This window comes from Lissotriton vulgaris, chromosome 7 (assembly GCF_964263255.1).
Source record: "Lissotriton vulgaris chromosome 7, aLisVul1.2, whole genome shotgun sequence".
Classification (NCBI taxonomy): Eukaryota; Metazoa; Chordata; class Amphibia; order Caudata; family Salamandridae; genus Lissotriton; species Lissotriton vulgaris.
The window spans coordinates 1,285,993,129-1,286,007,933 of NC_141695.1; positions in this window are offsets into that span (position 1 = coordinate 1,285,993,129).

A 14,805-nucleotide genomic window follows, 5' to 3' on the forward strand; every position below is an offset into this window, starting at 1 on the left:
GGGCACACAAATGGAGAATTTGATCTCCGGTACTGACCCTGTTCCTAAACCATGCCTGCATCTCAGATAGGATAGAGTTATCCTTGACTCAATCAAGCAAATGTCCCAGAATAAGACAGTAAAAAAAATCTGGGAAGTATCAATAAGGCTGATTGGCCTACAGTTCCCAGGATACTCCTTGCTGCCTTTTTTGTAAATTGGAATGATCTCAGCTGTCTGCCAAGAACCAGGGATCGGAACCCCTGCTAGAACAGAACGGAACAGCAGCTCAAATTAGGAAGCCCAGATCAAAGGTTCTGATCTAAAGCTGTCCCAGGGATGGAATTTCGGCCAGGTGTTTTATGTGCAGGGATAGCAGAGAGTGCCACCTGTATTTGTTTGTGCTGAAGAGTCAGAGGGGGGCCATCACTGGGGGAGGGGGAGGCAGTGGTGGGGGGGGGGGGGGGGGGACGGAGTGTTTCCCTTACCCGATTGTCTGCTCCAAAGGTCAAGCTTGGCTGCATATGTTTTTTGAAAGTGGTCCACCCAGGTCTGTGGTAGGAGTTAAAGTCGATACCAGTACAGGCATTTCGCCTGCCATGTGCCACTATTCCCTAAAATGATTTGGGATCCCCATCCCTGGCAGCTACCACCAAGTCCTCTCACATCTCTCACTCCAAGACTATATTAGCATAGCATAGTGCCTCTTTATAGCACTTCTTGGCACTGATAATAGCTTGCCTGGTTTCAGTTTTTAGGCTTTGTATGAGAGCATGTCTTGATTTCATAAAACTGGCATTGAAACATTTGCAACAAGTCTATACCCTAGGGGCCTTGTGTGCATCTTTTCTATGAGGTTTTTAGAGTTCTAAAAAGATTTCCATAGGAAGTGGAAAAAATGTTAGGATCAGGGTTTGGAGTCCCACTAGTGGGCAATACATCCAAAGTGTCGGTCACCACGGCATAAATCTGAGCCAGCACATTTGGGTCCTTGCAAACAACCTCCTATTTTAGGGCCCGCTTATTATTTTAGAGTGTCAGTACAGCCCCAGGGTTCGGAATGCCACTCTGATGGGCAATCGAACCAATCCCACTAAGAGAAAAATGGAGGTTGTTACAAATGCTATTATGAAGTTCTACAGCCATCATACATTTAGGAGATGGCCACATTGGGAGTGACAAAAGTATATAGTCAATTCAGTTCTTTTGCAGCACACGCTTCAAAGTGTTGGCACCACTACAATCCAAGGGGATCTGCCATTGCAGGCCCTAAGACCAAGATGGAGATATAAGCTCATCAACTGATCAGCAACAACAGAGCATCTCATGACAGGGTCCAAATCAAACTGGGGGACACCCCATGATTGAGCGCGCAGGTCACCCTACTATAATTTTACCAATACTCACCTGGGCCCATAAAACAAATTTACACATTTACTTAATCAGGTAACCCACACTCTACTATCAGTTTATTTAGTTCTAATAATTCCTATACCATTTGACTTACCAATCCTTGTCAGTGATACCTATGACCACGATTAATCAGGGAGTTGGTTGTAAAGAATAGCCAATCAAAAATACCACCATTTAACACTCATATAATAACCACAGACTCTGGGAAGGTTTAAAATCTTTATCTAGTCATCATCAAAAATCATAAGCCACAGATTGTAAGTAATTAAACTATCAATAACCAAGATCAGAAGCAGTGTATAGCTATGTAAAAGGTAGATTAAGCCAACCATTTAGCAAACACAAAATAAAGGGACGGTAAGAATAAGCAACATGCTATTTTGAGAGAACAGACTTCCGCAATTTAGCTAAAGGAGGGTAATGAAAGGGAGCATACTAAACCCAAGAACAATTTGAAAAAAGAGAACCATATGCAAAACTGAGATTCAGATTTAGCACATAACTATAGGGAAGGTAAGAAATGGAACATACTATAAATCCAGATAATCAAACTTAACTCCTACAAGGGAAGGTAAGAAAAAGGAGCAATTCTACTATCGTGAAGAACACATTTGCATTCACCTAACAGTTGGGGAAGAAAATGGAACACACTAATAAACAGTAAAACATGAATTTATTAAGGGAAAGGTAAGAAAAGGAAACATATGCAATCAAAAACTTTGCAATTCAGGGAAGGTAAAGAAAAGGACGCAAAGTAGAATGACAATTTACCCTCACAGATTTATATTTACCTAGAATGGTGTGAAAACCAACCCTGGCCACGGGTCAGTTGGAAAGGACAGGATAAAACCCCAAAGAATTCAGTGCCAGTAGGCGAGCAGGTGCAGTTCAGGAAATCAGGACAGGATAACCCCAGGATTTGGATCAGGACCGGACCACCAAGAATTAAGACCAGCACCCGCAGTTTCGGTTGCAACGCCTGCGCTACTCCCTCTCTGCAAGGAATCTGCCAAAACCCCGATTGGGTTACAGCATTCACCAGTAAAGTGCTTTGCCAGCACTTCAACTTCCCAAAACCCCGACTGGGTTCTCGAACCTCCCAACAGAGTACTTCGCAGCCCTCCGTTCCTAGTCACCTATTGAGTGCGTTGGGTCAGTGACAGGTCAGCTATTCAGACAAGTCGGACGAATTCTCTAGCTAAAACTATGCTATGGTGTCAATAAATGTCCCCCAGTCTGGGTCTACCAGCTTAGAGTTGAGACTAGCAGTATTTCATGAAAGTATATTCTGTATATATTTTCTATAACCTTGGGTTATGAGACGGTGGAGATTGGTTCGACAGGTCTGGCAAAGCAGTGGTGTCGAGGTGCGTCTCTGTTGGAGAAGCTGATTTTACTGAAGCTAGTGTCTCAGTGACTCGCTCACCCTGATGACCGCCCATCTATGATGGAATTCCAGGTGGGCCAATTTCCAGAGACTTGGTTTGAGAGGATACTGGGTTGAACGCTACTCCCTCTCTGCAAGGAATCAGCCAAAACCCCGATTGGGTTACAGCATTCACCAGTAAAGTGCTTTGCCAGCACTTCAACTTCCCAAAACCCCGACTGGGTCCTCGAACCTCCCAACAGAGTGCTTCGCAGCCCTCCGTTCCTAGTCACCTATTGAGTGCGTTGGGTCAGTGACAGGTCAGCTATTCAGACAAGTCGGACGAATTCTCTAGCTAAAACTATGCTACTTATACCGGTTTCCAGGTCAGTGTATCACCCCCCCAATGTTGCAAGTGTAAGGATCCCCAATTTTGATTGGACAAAAGAGGAAGATAGGTCATCACACCACCCAAATTTTAGACTTTCACCTTCCCTTTATTCAAATTTTCGTTCACGCCCATCAAATTTAGGTTCTCATGGTGTCTTCAGTCCTCCAAACAATAGATGTTCTATTTGCAAATACAATGTATTTCACTTGGGGTCACTGGGGCAGTTTCCCAGGAGCATCTTCTAGTCAGTCAGCTCCTTGGCAATAGTCCTAAGGTCACTGCTCCAGAGACTTGCGATTCTCGCGCAGACGCAGTTTCAACAAAGATGGCGTACAGCGTCACGTGAAAGGCCAGTTTTTCAAAGTGCAACATGAAATGGAAAAGAAACAGTTTTAGAACACAGAATAAATGAATACACTGTATACCATGAATTTCTACACTATACCCATTACTTTATAATAAACTATAGCATTAGGATTAGGCAGAACGAACAACTTAGCAAAAGCAGCAGTGCAAGACTCTCGCATGTGAGAACACAGAGCAGCCATATTAACACTAGTGCACATATGCGACAAAGTTCCCTCCAAAGCTGCGAGTACGTCATGTCACGTGGGTATGACAGACGCATGCGCAGTAGAAATTCCCGCGTAGCAGCAGCCATCTTAGATGCAAGCGTATTAGGATTAGAAAACACATAAGCAAGCTTCGCTCGGACACCCAAATGTCAATAGGAAAAGGATAAATTAGTAAGACATACAGGTTGATTACAATTTTAGGGTTATTCGAGGTTCATGAATTCAAGCAAGTCGCTCTTCGTGCGAATCCTTGCTCCATCACTGCGTCCGCTTCTTTTGTTAGTTTGAGGGCCCAGGGCCATAGGGTTCAAAGGTAGCATTATAATCGCCAGAAGAGATTACCCTATCACTGTGTGGGAAGGTGTCTATGGCATTTTCTAAATCATGCATGGTGTTGGATGGCCTATTTGCCCCATTTGGCTCATTATAACATTACAAACATAGCAAGAAGACACACCCCAGCAAGAGACAACCCCAAGACATCATGCAAATGTATTTCAAGCTTTGTGATAGTGAGAGCTAGTGACAATTTAAGCCACGTAATTAGACCACCTTCTGGCCGATCCCTACCATCTGAGGTTGCTGGACAAAATTAGGTGGTAAATCCTGACCTATGGACCGGTTCAACACAGACAGGTTCCTGAAAGATACAAATATCAATGGTGTCAATAAATGTCCCCCAGTCTGGGTCTACCAGCTTAGAGTTGAGACTAGCAGTATTTCATGAAAGTATATTCTGTATATATTTTCTATAACCTTGGGTTATGAGACGGTAGAGATTGGTTCGACAGGTCTGGCAAAGCAGTGGTGTTGAGGTGCGTCTCTGTTGGAGAAGCTGATTTTACTGAAGCTAGTGTCTCAGTGACTCGCTCACCCTGATGACCGCCCATCTATGATGGAATTCCAGGTGGGCTAATTTCCAGAGACTTGGTTTGGGAGGATACTGGGATGAACCCAACTGGGAATAATGGAAGGGTCAGTGTCAGAAGGACCCACATAGACGTTGGTAATCATGAATGGCCCGGCATCAACAGGTCCTTCATTCAGACACTGTTTGTCTTGGGCATCCAGGGATGACCGAGATGCAGAGGGATGTTTTGCATTGATGTTAGCAGTTGTATTACCAGGGTGGCCGTGTCTCCTATCGAGCCTAGGCGTATCCCTTAACAAGTTCAGGGAAGGGAGGGGTCTGAAAAAGTACCCCTGGGAAGAGGCCCCGATCCGACCTGATGAAGAGGTCAACTGGTTTAATCGACCCAAAAGGAGTTTCACAATTGGGGTAGTCTTGTAAGTTCAACAGTACACAATCCCCGCACCAGCTTTAGGGTGAGTGCGAATCCACGATGATCTTCTAACTGAAAGGGCCTCTTGGGTCAGGTCCTGGGGCCACCTTGAATAGGTTCTCAACCAGTACACTGTTCCAGTCCTCGGGGGCTCAAAGCTTTCACTTGTGTTAGGAGGGAGTTCAGGAACATCTCTAAGGCCAATCAGATATGGCGCACACTGTGGAGGGAATAGTGGATAACATGTGGAAGGACTACCATGATTGATAGATGGGGTAAGCTTCCTGCGTCTGCCTAGGTGTTGGACCATTTTGTTAGCTCTGCCTTGCCCCTTAAATTCATTATGGCACTATGGCTACCAGTAGACTTCGAGATAGGAGGCAGTTGAAGCTGAAAAGGTGGAATTTAATCACTTGGTACCTACTAAGCGTATGTGTGTTGGGGCCCTTCGGTAGTTAATGTGCCAAGGCTCGTTAGAGATTGGCGAGGCCTTTAGAGCCTCCAATTTCCCTTCCAACAGGTCAAGGCAAGCCACCAATGGAGCAAGCTTAGTTTTCATTGTAGCCCTGAACTTTTTCAGTGTGACCTCCATTAACCCATTTAGAAACTTCTGTGACAGTGACTTAGGAACTTCACTGGGTGCAGAAGGAGATGCGGACAGAATAGAGGCACTGCACTGAGAAGATTTGTCTAATAATCACACTGATTAAGATAAGAGGTTGTTAGCAACAGTTAGCTCACCCAAAGACTCGCTCAAAGGAGCAAAATGGTCCCTACAGCGGAACATATTGTCAGGTATATCTAAGGTTGGGAAGGTAGAGGAACATGATGAAGGTGCTCCTAGTTTGGGGCTACAACTGGGTTCCTGGTCCTGATTGCTAGTTTTCGTAAACATTCCATGAATTCTTCTCTGATTGGACGAGGCATTCTTGGTAGTAGGACTGAGGGTGCATTGAAGAGATCCTAGTTGTGAGGTAGCCGGAAAGGGGACTAAGATCTGCTCACATTCAGTCAATAAATTGTCTATTCCATCTAGGACAGTGTTATCCTTGGCAAATGTTTGTATTTTACTTGGTTTCTTCACATGTTTACTGCGCTTGTCCCCCCTTCTGTGTCCTTTCTTTTCCCCATGGTCAGCACAGGCAGTCCAAAACACGTTAGTGCACAGGCTAGGCTGTTAATGAAGTTGTCAGGGCAGGTACAGGTACTGGTAGAATGTCTCAAGTGGCACAATAAGATGGCAGGCATATCCTGAAGCTGGATTTTTTAAATGGAGATATGCAGTACGTGAGGCATATAGATGGACTGGGCAAGTGACATCGGACACAACACCTTAGGCTAGCAGAGGTGGTAGAGAGGAAGGCCCAGCCCAATCTCCTCCAGGGTCCTGATGGGTGTGGAAGGGCAGACAGCGGAGGAGTGCAGAGTGCTTTGTAGCACGATGTGAGGGCAGCCCCACTGCCAATTGATCCTCGCTGGTGCCTTCCTGATGCTGTGCTTCTTGAAACTTCCAGATGCTTTCAGGCTTATAAGTGCTTTTAGAGACTTAGACAGCCGTCTCTAATGCAGGCGAGAGTCATTCACCCCAGACAGACGATGCTAAAAGTCAAAGACGGCGGGGCCTAGAACCACCAAGCCAGACAGTACCACTCTAGCAATGTGGCACAACAGCAAAACACCAGCAGTTGTGGCACTTACCTCCTCGCCCTGGTCATGCGGAAGCTGCTTCCTTCACCCATAACAAACTACAAGTAATAATTGACGAAGGTTGGAATTGTTCTAGCACTGTATGCTATGCCACTACACCTGCTGCCCAAACGCGCTACTGCCCTGCCGTGCACCTGTTTGCGCCCGTCTCCAAGGGTGAGCCAGGTACAGTGGTCCTGGACTGACCAACAGCAATGCATGCCAAGCCCCAAGCAGAACAGTCTGGATTATACAAGCCAGCGGTGCAAGGTAAGTACAGGAGGCATATAACAAAATTGAGCTGGTTTAGGGATTAGAGGGCTTGCTTCACCTGCAAACACCCCAGGCAAAAACCCATGGCAGCCGCAACTTTTCCTCTAGACTCTCTCCCGGTGTGTGATGCATGTGGACGGTCAAAAGCATGGTGTCAGGGGGAGGGGCAGCCACACAGGTGAGTGAGTGACTGTGTGAGTGGCTCTATGGGTGACTGAGTAGCCGTGTCAATGGCTCTATGGGTGAATGACGGGGTATGTAAGTGGTTGTATGGGTTATTGAGTGGCTATTTGAGTTGGTGTATTGGTAAATGAGTGGGTGTATTAGTGGCTGTATTGCAATGTCTATGTAAGTGGTCGTATAGGTGAGTGAGTGGTCATGTGAGTTCTTGTAGGAATGTGTGAATAGGTTTGTAAGCAGGGGCAGCTCCTCCTTTTGAGTGGAGAAGCATCGCCCCACCTAAATTACCCTCTTATTTAGTACAATGTTATTTCTTTCAGCATCAGGACGGGGCCACTGCAAAATGACCGGAGCAGGGAGGAGGGTGGGCAGTGTTTGCACTTTTCAAAGTTTGGATGTCTTTTTGGCTGGCCGTCTTGTGACGGCCAGCCACGCATACGAACTTTGAAACTCCTAACCCAGGAGACAACTGGGTTACAGTAAGTGCAGACCCCCAGAGCACTGTGGAGTGCCAAGTAAGGCTGCTTCCTCCAAATCAAGCCGCTGCTTTCACAGCATGAGAGCAGCACCAGGATTGGCGCCTGCACTGCAGCTTCCAATTTGTCAGAAGAGGTCCGGAGCGGAGGACAGCTGTTCAGGTAAGTTTTTTTTATATTATTATTTTCGCGCCTTCTATCTACCTGTAGATACTGTAATAACGGGCTCTAGGCACTCATTATGGTGATGAGCAATCAGACACGGACACAAGGATAGTGGGTTAGGTAATGGGCCCTGAGCACGTGCGCTCAGCCCCTTTTATTGGCCAGGGTCATCTGACCTATGACGCCTGGTGGTGGGTGGGTGTTTAGTGTGGATACATGATACTGAGACACTAGACCGTGTCTTACGTTACTACAGATACCAGCCAACATTGCGCCTCGGTGCGCTACCCAAGCTCCCCCAGTTCCCTTATTTTCACTTCATGCCGCAGATACTCTATAGGGAGAGCAGAGGTAGTCCTGCTTGAAACGAGTCAAAGCAATAAACCTGAAACCCCTCTCAGCACGCTCCTCCCTTCCCCGCATTAAGAAACATTTAATGTATGTGTCCAGTGTGCATGTGCAGCAGTGAGTGACATGTAGCTGCACAGAGAGACGCGCAGTATGCATATTCCAGGGCACATGGGCATTTCCTGGGATCGGAGATTGCAGATGCATTTGAACGGATGGTCGGGGGGCGCCTTACCTTTCCCTCTTGTAGCACCCACCTTTGCACTTTTCAATTTGTCTCAATCCATTGTATACTAAAGACAGGCACATGTGCTTGTGTGCTTCAAAGGACACCTACCACGCTGTTTGACCTTGCATTGTGCACACTGCACATCTACATAAAAGAGCAAACTTTTTCAAGTGATTGATCACTCTCTTAAGTACCGGAAGTCGAGGTTTTGTTACTCATCCTGTCTGGAAATTGAGTGCGCAGTTGCACACACCAAAGTATCCCCAGCAGGCAGCAGCTCTCCGCACATTCCCAAGCCCTGGACACAGGGCCTAGATGTGGGGTACGGTTCCGAACCTTTAAAACTTGCACTACTGCAGAGCAGTCCCAGGCCCACGAAGGGGGTGCTCCTAAGAGGAGCACCCCCTTAGTGCCACAGGATGGCACACAACAGTCAGCCTCCCAGTGTTGGGGACCCTTGAGGGTCACTTCCGGGAAAGAGGGGGTGGGGTGAGAGGTACTTATTCCTCTCACACCCACTGCTCGCCCTCTTTCTCTTGCTGCCCTGACGCCATTTGGTCGTGCGATTCCATCCTGGCCGCCTGGGATCACGAGGTTAGTAACCACCCTCACCACCCCCAGGGTCCCAACAAACGGGCTAGGCCCAGTAGGGACCCGTCCCATGCATAGGTGCCCCTGGTCCCCACGAGGTTAGCTGCATTGACACCGGGTGACTGGGTGCCAGCCAGGAAGTGAGAATGGGGGCTTGGGTGGTAGGGGTGTTGGTCCTGAAGGCGGCAGCTGCGCTGGCCTGTACGGTATTTGGCGTGCCCGGCCGCCGATGTGGGGGGATTTCTCCATGAGCATGACCACCTCACTCGCGGGCACGAGGTGTGGTCCCGCCTTAGGGGCACCACGTGGCATCAGGGGTAGAGGCCTGGCAGAATGCCAGAAGGATTTCCCTATGTGGGAGAGCAGCCGACTGCGCCATCTGCGCCGGGGTCGGAGGGAGAAACCCTGGTGCGCCCCAGCCCCTCTTTCTGGGTCAGGTCAGAGACTGCGCCCGTCGGTTCCAAGGCAGCCTTGCCCCCCCTTACTGCCCTGACTCGTGGGCAGGCCTCGGGCGCCTGACATCCAGGGGCGGATTGGCAATGCGGGCATTCGGGCATCGGCCGAAGGGCCGGTGTCTCAGTGCCCTCTGTGGGCCGTTTTTTTCTCCCCTGTCCCAGTCCACAGAGAGTGGACTGGGACAGGGGAGAAAAAAACCTGCCCACAGAGGGCACGGAGACAGAGAAATGAAAGCAGCCTCGCTGTGGGGCCCTACAGGAATCATCAGCTGTGGCCTCTCCTTCACCCCTGCCCTGCCAAGAAATCATGCTGAGTGTGGGGTGGGGAGGGCTGATTGTTTGCAAGAATCGGCCTCCCTGAGGGCCAGGTTTTGCTCAGACCTTTGAGCCATTTTCACCTCGGCCCCCTGGGGCCCACGCAGCCCAGAAACAGTGTTAGTCTCTTAACACCTCACCCAGGGCCCTTCACATTCAGGGCATAGCAGGCGAGGAAGGATGGTTCTGGCTGTGGGGGCCAGGTGATATTTGGAACTCGCACCATCTTCACCTCAGCCTCCCCCTGGCTAACGTGGATGGCCCTTCAGCTGTGTTTTGTGCTCCCCTGCCAGGAAATTGCCCTGAGGCCTGGTGGGATGGGGAGGGCTGATTAATTTACTAATTGCAGGGGCCTTACCTCTGTTCATGTGCTCCTCAGCTGAAGGTCTGGGGAGGGCTAAGTAGGTTAGTAATAGCAGGGGCTTCGTTGCTATTCAGGTGCTCCTGCGCTGGAGGGCTTGAATAACTTTGACAGAAAGGGGCTTTGCTGTTTTTTTTAGTTGCTCAGCATGTAGGCCATTGTCACCTTGGCCCTGTGTCCTGCACAAGAACAGTATCCTCCTACTTTCATTCCTTGTCTGTGCAAATGGTGTTTGATTTTTCTTATGCAACTAACAACCATTGACAAAGCCAATAGTCCTGGCTGCTTGTAGGTGTAATGTTACTTATTTTACATATCTGGATGCAATGACAGAAGCACCGTAATACCAGTTGGGAGCAGGGGCTCCCGACTGGTATTACGAAAGGGCACGCCCCTTTAATGTGGGTCACGCCCCTTAAATGTGAGCCACGCCCCTTAAATGTGGGCCACTTTTTCCGTCAGTGCCCGGGCCAAATTGTGATCCCAATCCGACCCTGCTGACATCTCCCCTGCTGGGGCGGCGTGGTTTAGCTGCAGGCTGGGAGTTCATGCGGAGGGAGGGTCATCTTGCCAGCGCAGAAGACTCCCTGTCCCTGAGTGATGCTGGGTAGCCCGGATCTTTCCGGCACTTGCCTTTGGTGCGTTGTCTGCCCTTGCACAAGTGACCCGGGCCGTCGGGAGGCCGGGCCTGGCCTGGCAGTGTGGTTTAGCTGGGGTTGATGTGGAGGGAGGGTCATCCGTCAGCACAGTGGTCTCCCTGAGCGAAGTTTGTGCAGCCCGGATCTTCCCGCACAAGTGAGCCATGCTGGGCTGCTGCCTGGACTTGGGCGGCATGGGGGTCATAGCGCTACTAGTTTAATAGCGCCAGTAGGCCATGAGCGGCCGTTTTGGCTGAAGTGCAAAACGCGAGGGGGGGCGGCTGCTGGGGCCAGAGATGCGTTTGGGACCGTGGGGGGGCCGCAATGTCCTGGGGTGTGCCTGTCCTACGGGTGGGTCTTCGCCCTATTTTATTTGCCATTCTCACCTCCCCCAGGGGGAGCGGGGTGCTGGGGCGGCGCAGTGCGTTGAGCGCCGGTATGTAGGCCCCCTTCGGAGTTGCACAGAGCAACTCACATATTGGAATTCAAGGGCAGTTTACATTGCGGCCCCCGGGGGAAGCGAAGGTCGCAGACCAGTCTTCCCCCGGGGTTTTCGTGCAATGCGGAAGGACATGGTGGAGGGCGGGACTACAGGGGTTAAAGGAAGGGGTGGGATGGGGGAGGGCATATAAGGTGCCAGGAGAGGAAGATCCGGCCTCTTCCTGACACCTGAGCACCACCGGGAGGGTGTTTGTTAATTTTGTGGCTGAGCAGCAGGGGTTTTGAAGGGGGGCCGATTTGTCGATCGGCTGCCCTGATAGTGTTACCATCCCATTGTGTAGCTACTTAGGGATGCCCTGGGGAGTCTTGCAGCACGGCTGGGGTTTCGCCCCGAGGAGACGGCGGAGCTCGGACTGGCCGGGTGGAGAGGCCTCGGCGGGCGTGTCCAGCAGGCGCGGCCCCTGGCCTGGAGGGGGGTTTTTCCCCAAGTAGTAAGTGTAGCGCGTTTGGATCGGCCGGATGCGGCAGCGGGGTCTTGCCTGTGAAGTGGCTACTGCAGTGCCCGTCGGGGCTGGCTGTTGGAGAGGGGACACCCTGTCGGGAGCGGGCGGGGCTCTGCGCCGCGCGCGCCTGGTTTTTCTTCATCTGAGGCTTTCCCTGGTTCTGGGTGTGCTGCCGGTATTCCGCGAGGGGTGGGGGGGTGGCGGGCATGTGGCCGGTGCGAGGCTGATGGGGGCCCCGCAGCGGGGGTGGGGAGGGCGGGTGTCCTGGCTTTGCCTGTGGTCCCGGGGGGGGGGGGGCTTGCTGGGGTGCCTGGGGGGGGGGGGGGGCGGGTTCCGGCCCCAGTTTGTTCGGGGGGTGGGTTTTCGGGCATAGCTGCTTCTGGCCTTTCAGTGGCTCCCCTTCCTTATGGCAGACAGGCGGGCCTCAGTTGGTGGGCATTTCAGAACAGGGGTAGGGCAGTGGGGCGGGGCGTCCCATGTTACGACGTCGCCCGGAGCTGGCTGCGGTCCCGCTGGCCCTCTCTCCCTCCCCCCCCTGTTTTATCTGCAGCGAGGTGGGGGGCGTGGGCCCGCCCCTACGGGGAGCCTGCGCTATTCGGGTTGGTCACTGGGAACTGCTGATGGCTGGGGGGGGGGGGGGCGGGACCGGGCCCCTGGGGAGTTGGTAGGCGGCAATGTGTAGGGTATCAGGGTCGCGTGTGAGGGACGGCCATGACGGCACGAGGCCCGGTGGTGTTTGGGCTCACCTGGTTCTGGCGACCAGGTGGAGGAGGCGAACTGAGGATGGCGGTCCGGCTCGGCAGCAGGTGTGACACCAGTGGGGCGCACTACGGCCTCCTAACGCTGGTCCGAAGCAGTAGGGGGGTCCGCGGCGACCTGCCCTCCGTCGGGGGATTCGCGCAGCGTCCAATGCAATGTTTTTTATCCAAGCAATGTTTACTTATGTATGGTGTGACCTGTTCGATTTGTGCGGTGTGAGAGTCGGTGTGTTTGTCGTGATAGCAGTGCTGGGGGTCGGTGGGTGTGATGGTGAAGGGAGTTGTGGGCGTTGGGGGCTCTGTGGGAGTTGTGTGGTGGGGATGTTGGGTCGATTGGAAGTTTGTGTGAGCGGGGCTGGGGGCCGTTTGGTGGTTTCAGGGAGGTAAATGGTGGCTGGGCGGTTTCTTTATGGTTGCGGGGGTCAAGGGCGGCCGTGGTAGGATCCGCGGGCACAGCCGAGATGGGCATGGCGCCCAGGAGCAGAGGGGCGTTGTGCAGGAGCAACTTTAGGTACACGTTTGTGGCTGGGGCCTGGGGATAAGGTATGATACGCGGGGACCATGGCGCTGCTGCTGCGGGGCGCTGCAGGAGTGGGGGTGTCCTGGGGGATACCAGTACTGCTGCTGGATGGAGTAATGACGGGACCCAGGTGGGTGGCGAGTTTCACAGTGGATATTGCAACAGCGGGTTTGACAGGGATGGCCGGTCGGCTCCCATGTGGTCATTTGGTGACATGGCATTTGGTTGTTTGGGTTGGTAGTGGCTCCGGGGTGGATGTTTATACCCCGGGGAGTCCTCCGCGGGATACAACGCTGCCCTCCCCATGACGGGCGGGACGGCGTGGCGACGTCACGTGGGCGCCAGAGTGGAGTGGAGAAGGTAGAGGCGGGGGCTGGATGCTCCTGGGGTGTTGGCCAGTTTTGGGTGTACCATGTAGGTGGAGGACTGCTGCCCATCTTGACTTAGCGGATGCGCAAAAGGGGGGGGGGGTGGTCGGGGGGGCTGCTCACGCACGGGCAGGGGGATGTTTGTGCAGGGCTATGCCGGAGGTTCAGAGGTTTTCATTTTCGGGACTTGGTGGTTTGGCATTTGTGCTTTCCTAACTGCTGACGTATTCTGAAATATTTCTGTAGTTCCTTTTGTGGTTGAGATAAAAACTGACGTCCCACAACTTTCATTTCAACTCAGTGCAGTCTAGCAAGATTATGAGAGAATTACCTTTTCAAAAAGTCTCTACCTTTGCAGTGAAATGAGGAAAAGTAAACGCAAGGGTACTTGTTAGAAGGATAAGAACCAAACTGCCAGAATTTTGTCCTCTATCGTAGCATGGCATTTCACCTTTGTCTTACAAAACACAGCAACTGGGACATGATAAGACCGAAATATAATGGCATCTTTATTGCTCATTCAGATTCTGATCTCCAACATGTTTCTTTTGGGGTTGCTGCCCCAACTTCCGGTGGCAGTACATCCATGTAAGTTTCATGAATCGAAAAGCGTGCATTCGGATTCCAAGTGAGTCTATATTCTGAGACATGGGTTGTGTGAGAGTACTGGACCAGAATGAGGTGCAGTGTGAATAGAGTCCAGAAATCCCAGAGGTATACAGGAGGTTAAAGCCAGGCGTAACCTTACTCTCTAAAGTTGTAGCTTGGCCAGGCAGTAAGGCAGTACCAGAGGACAGTGTGAGCATGTGTCGTGCACACTCAGTCAGCAAACTGTTTCGTATACAGAATGAACTCCAGGCCGATTGTTTTTATATCAAAAATATAGTTGTTTTCTTTCTAGACCCAACAGGGATCAAAAAAAAAAAAAAAAATATGCTGTTCGCAATCTGGGCGGTCTCGGATGAGTTATTTGCAGTAAGCCAATTAACTTTGTAAAGACAATAGGTACAGGGGTTGGAGTAAGCAACACAATTCTATACACAATTTAGCATTGGGCTCAATGGATTTCCTTATATAAACACAGTTGATTGCTTTGTGGATTATTTTGGTAATTCCGGAACTGGCTCCAGGGTTGCATATCTCGGGTCTATGGAAGTTAGTCTGTACGAATTGTAAGAGTGCATTGTACCTGATTTCGGGAGTCTTGCCGGGTCTGCTCTCTGTTTGACGCTGGCAGCGATTTTCATACCTGCTTCCTTATGTTATGTGAATAAGCCGTAAGGGGGCTGGGGGATCACCATGTATTCTTGGGGACTAGTTCTTCTTTTCTACCAAGGGGTCAGGAGGTAAGACAGGAGCCAGGTTTGTCGCCTGGAGGGGGAGGGGGCGGGGGGGGTTTCTCCCAGCAGGTGATCACCACAAGAGGTGCGCTGGCGGGGGTGTGGACGTTTTTGGGGCAGGTTCCCCGATGATTGGGTGGTGGACGGTAGG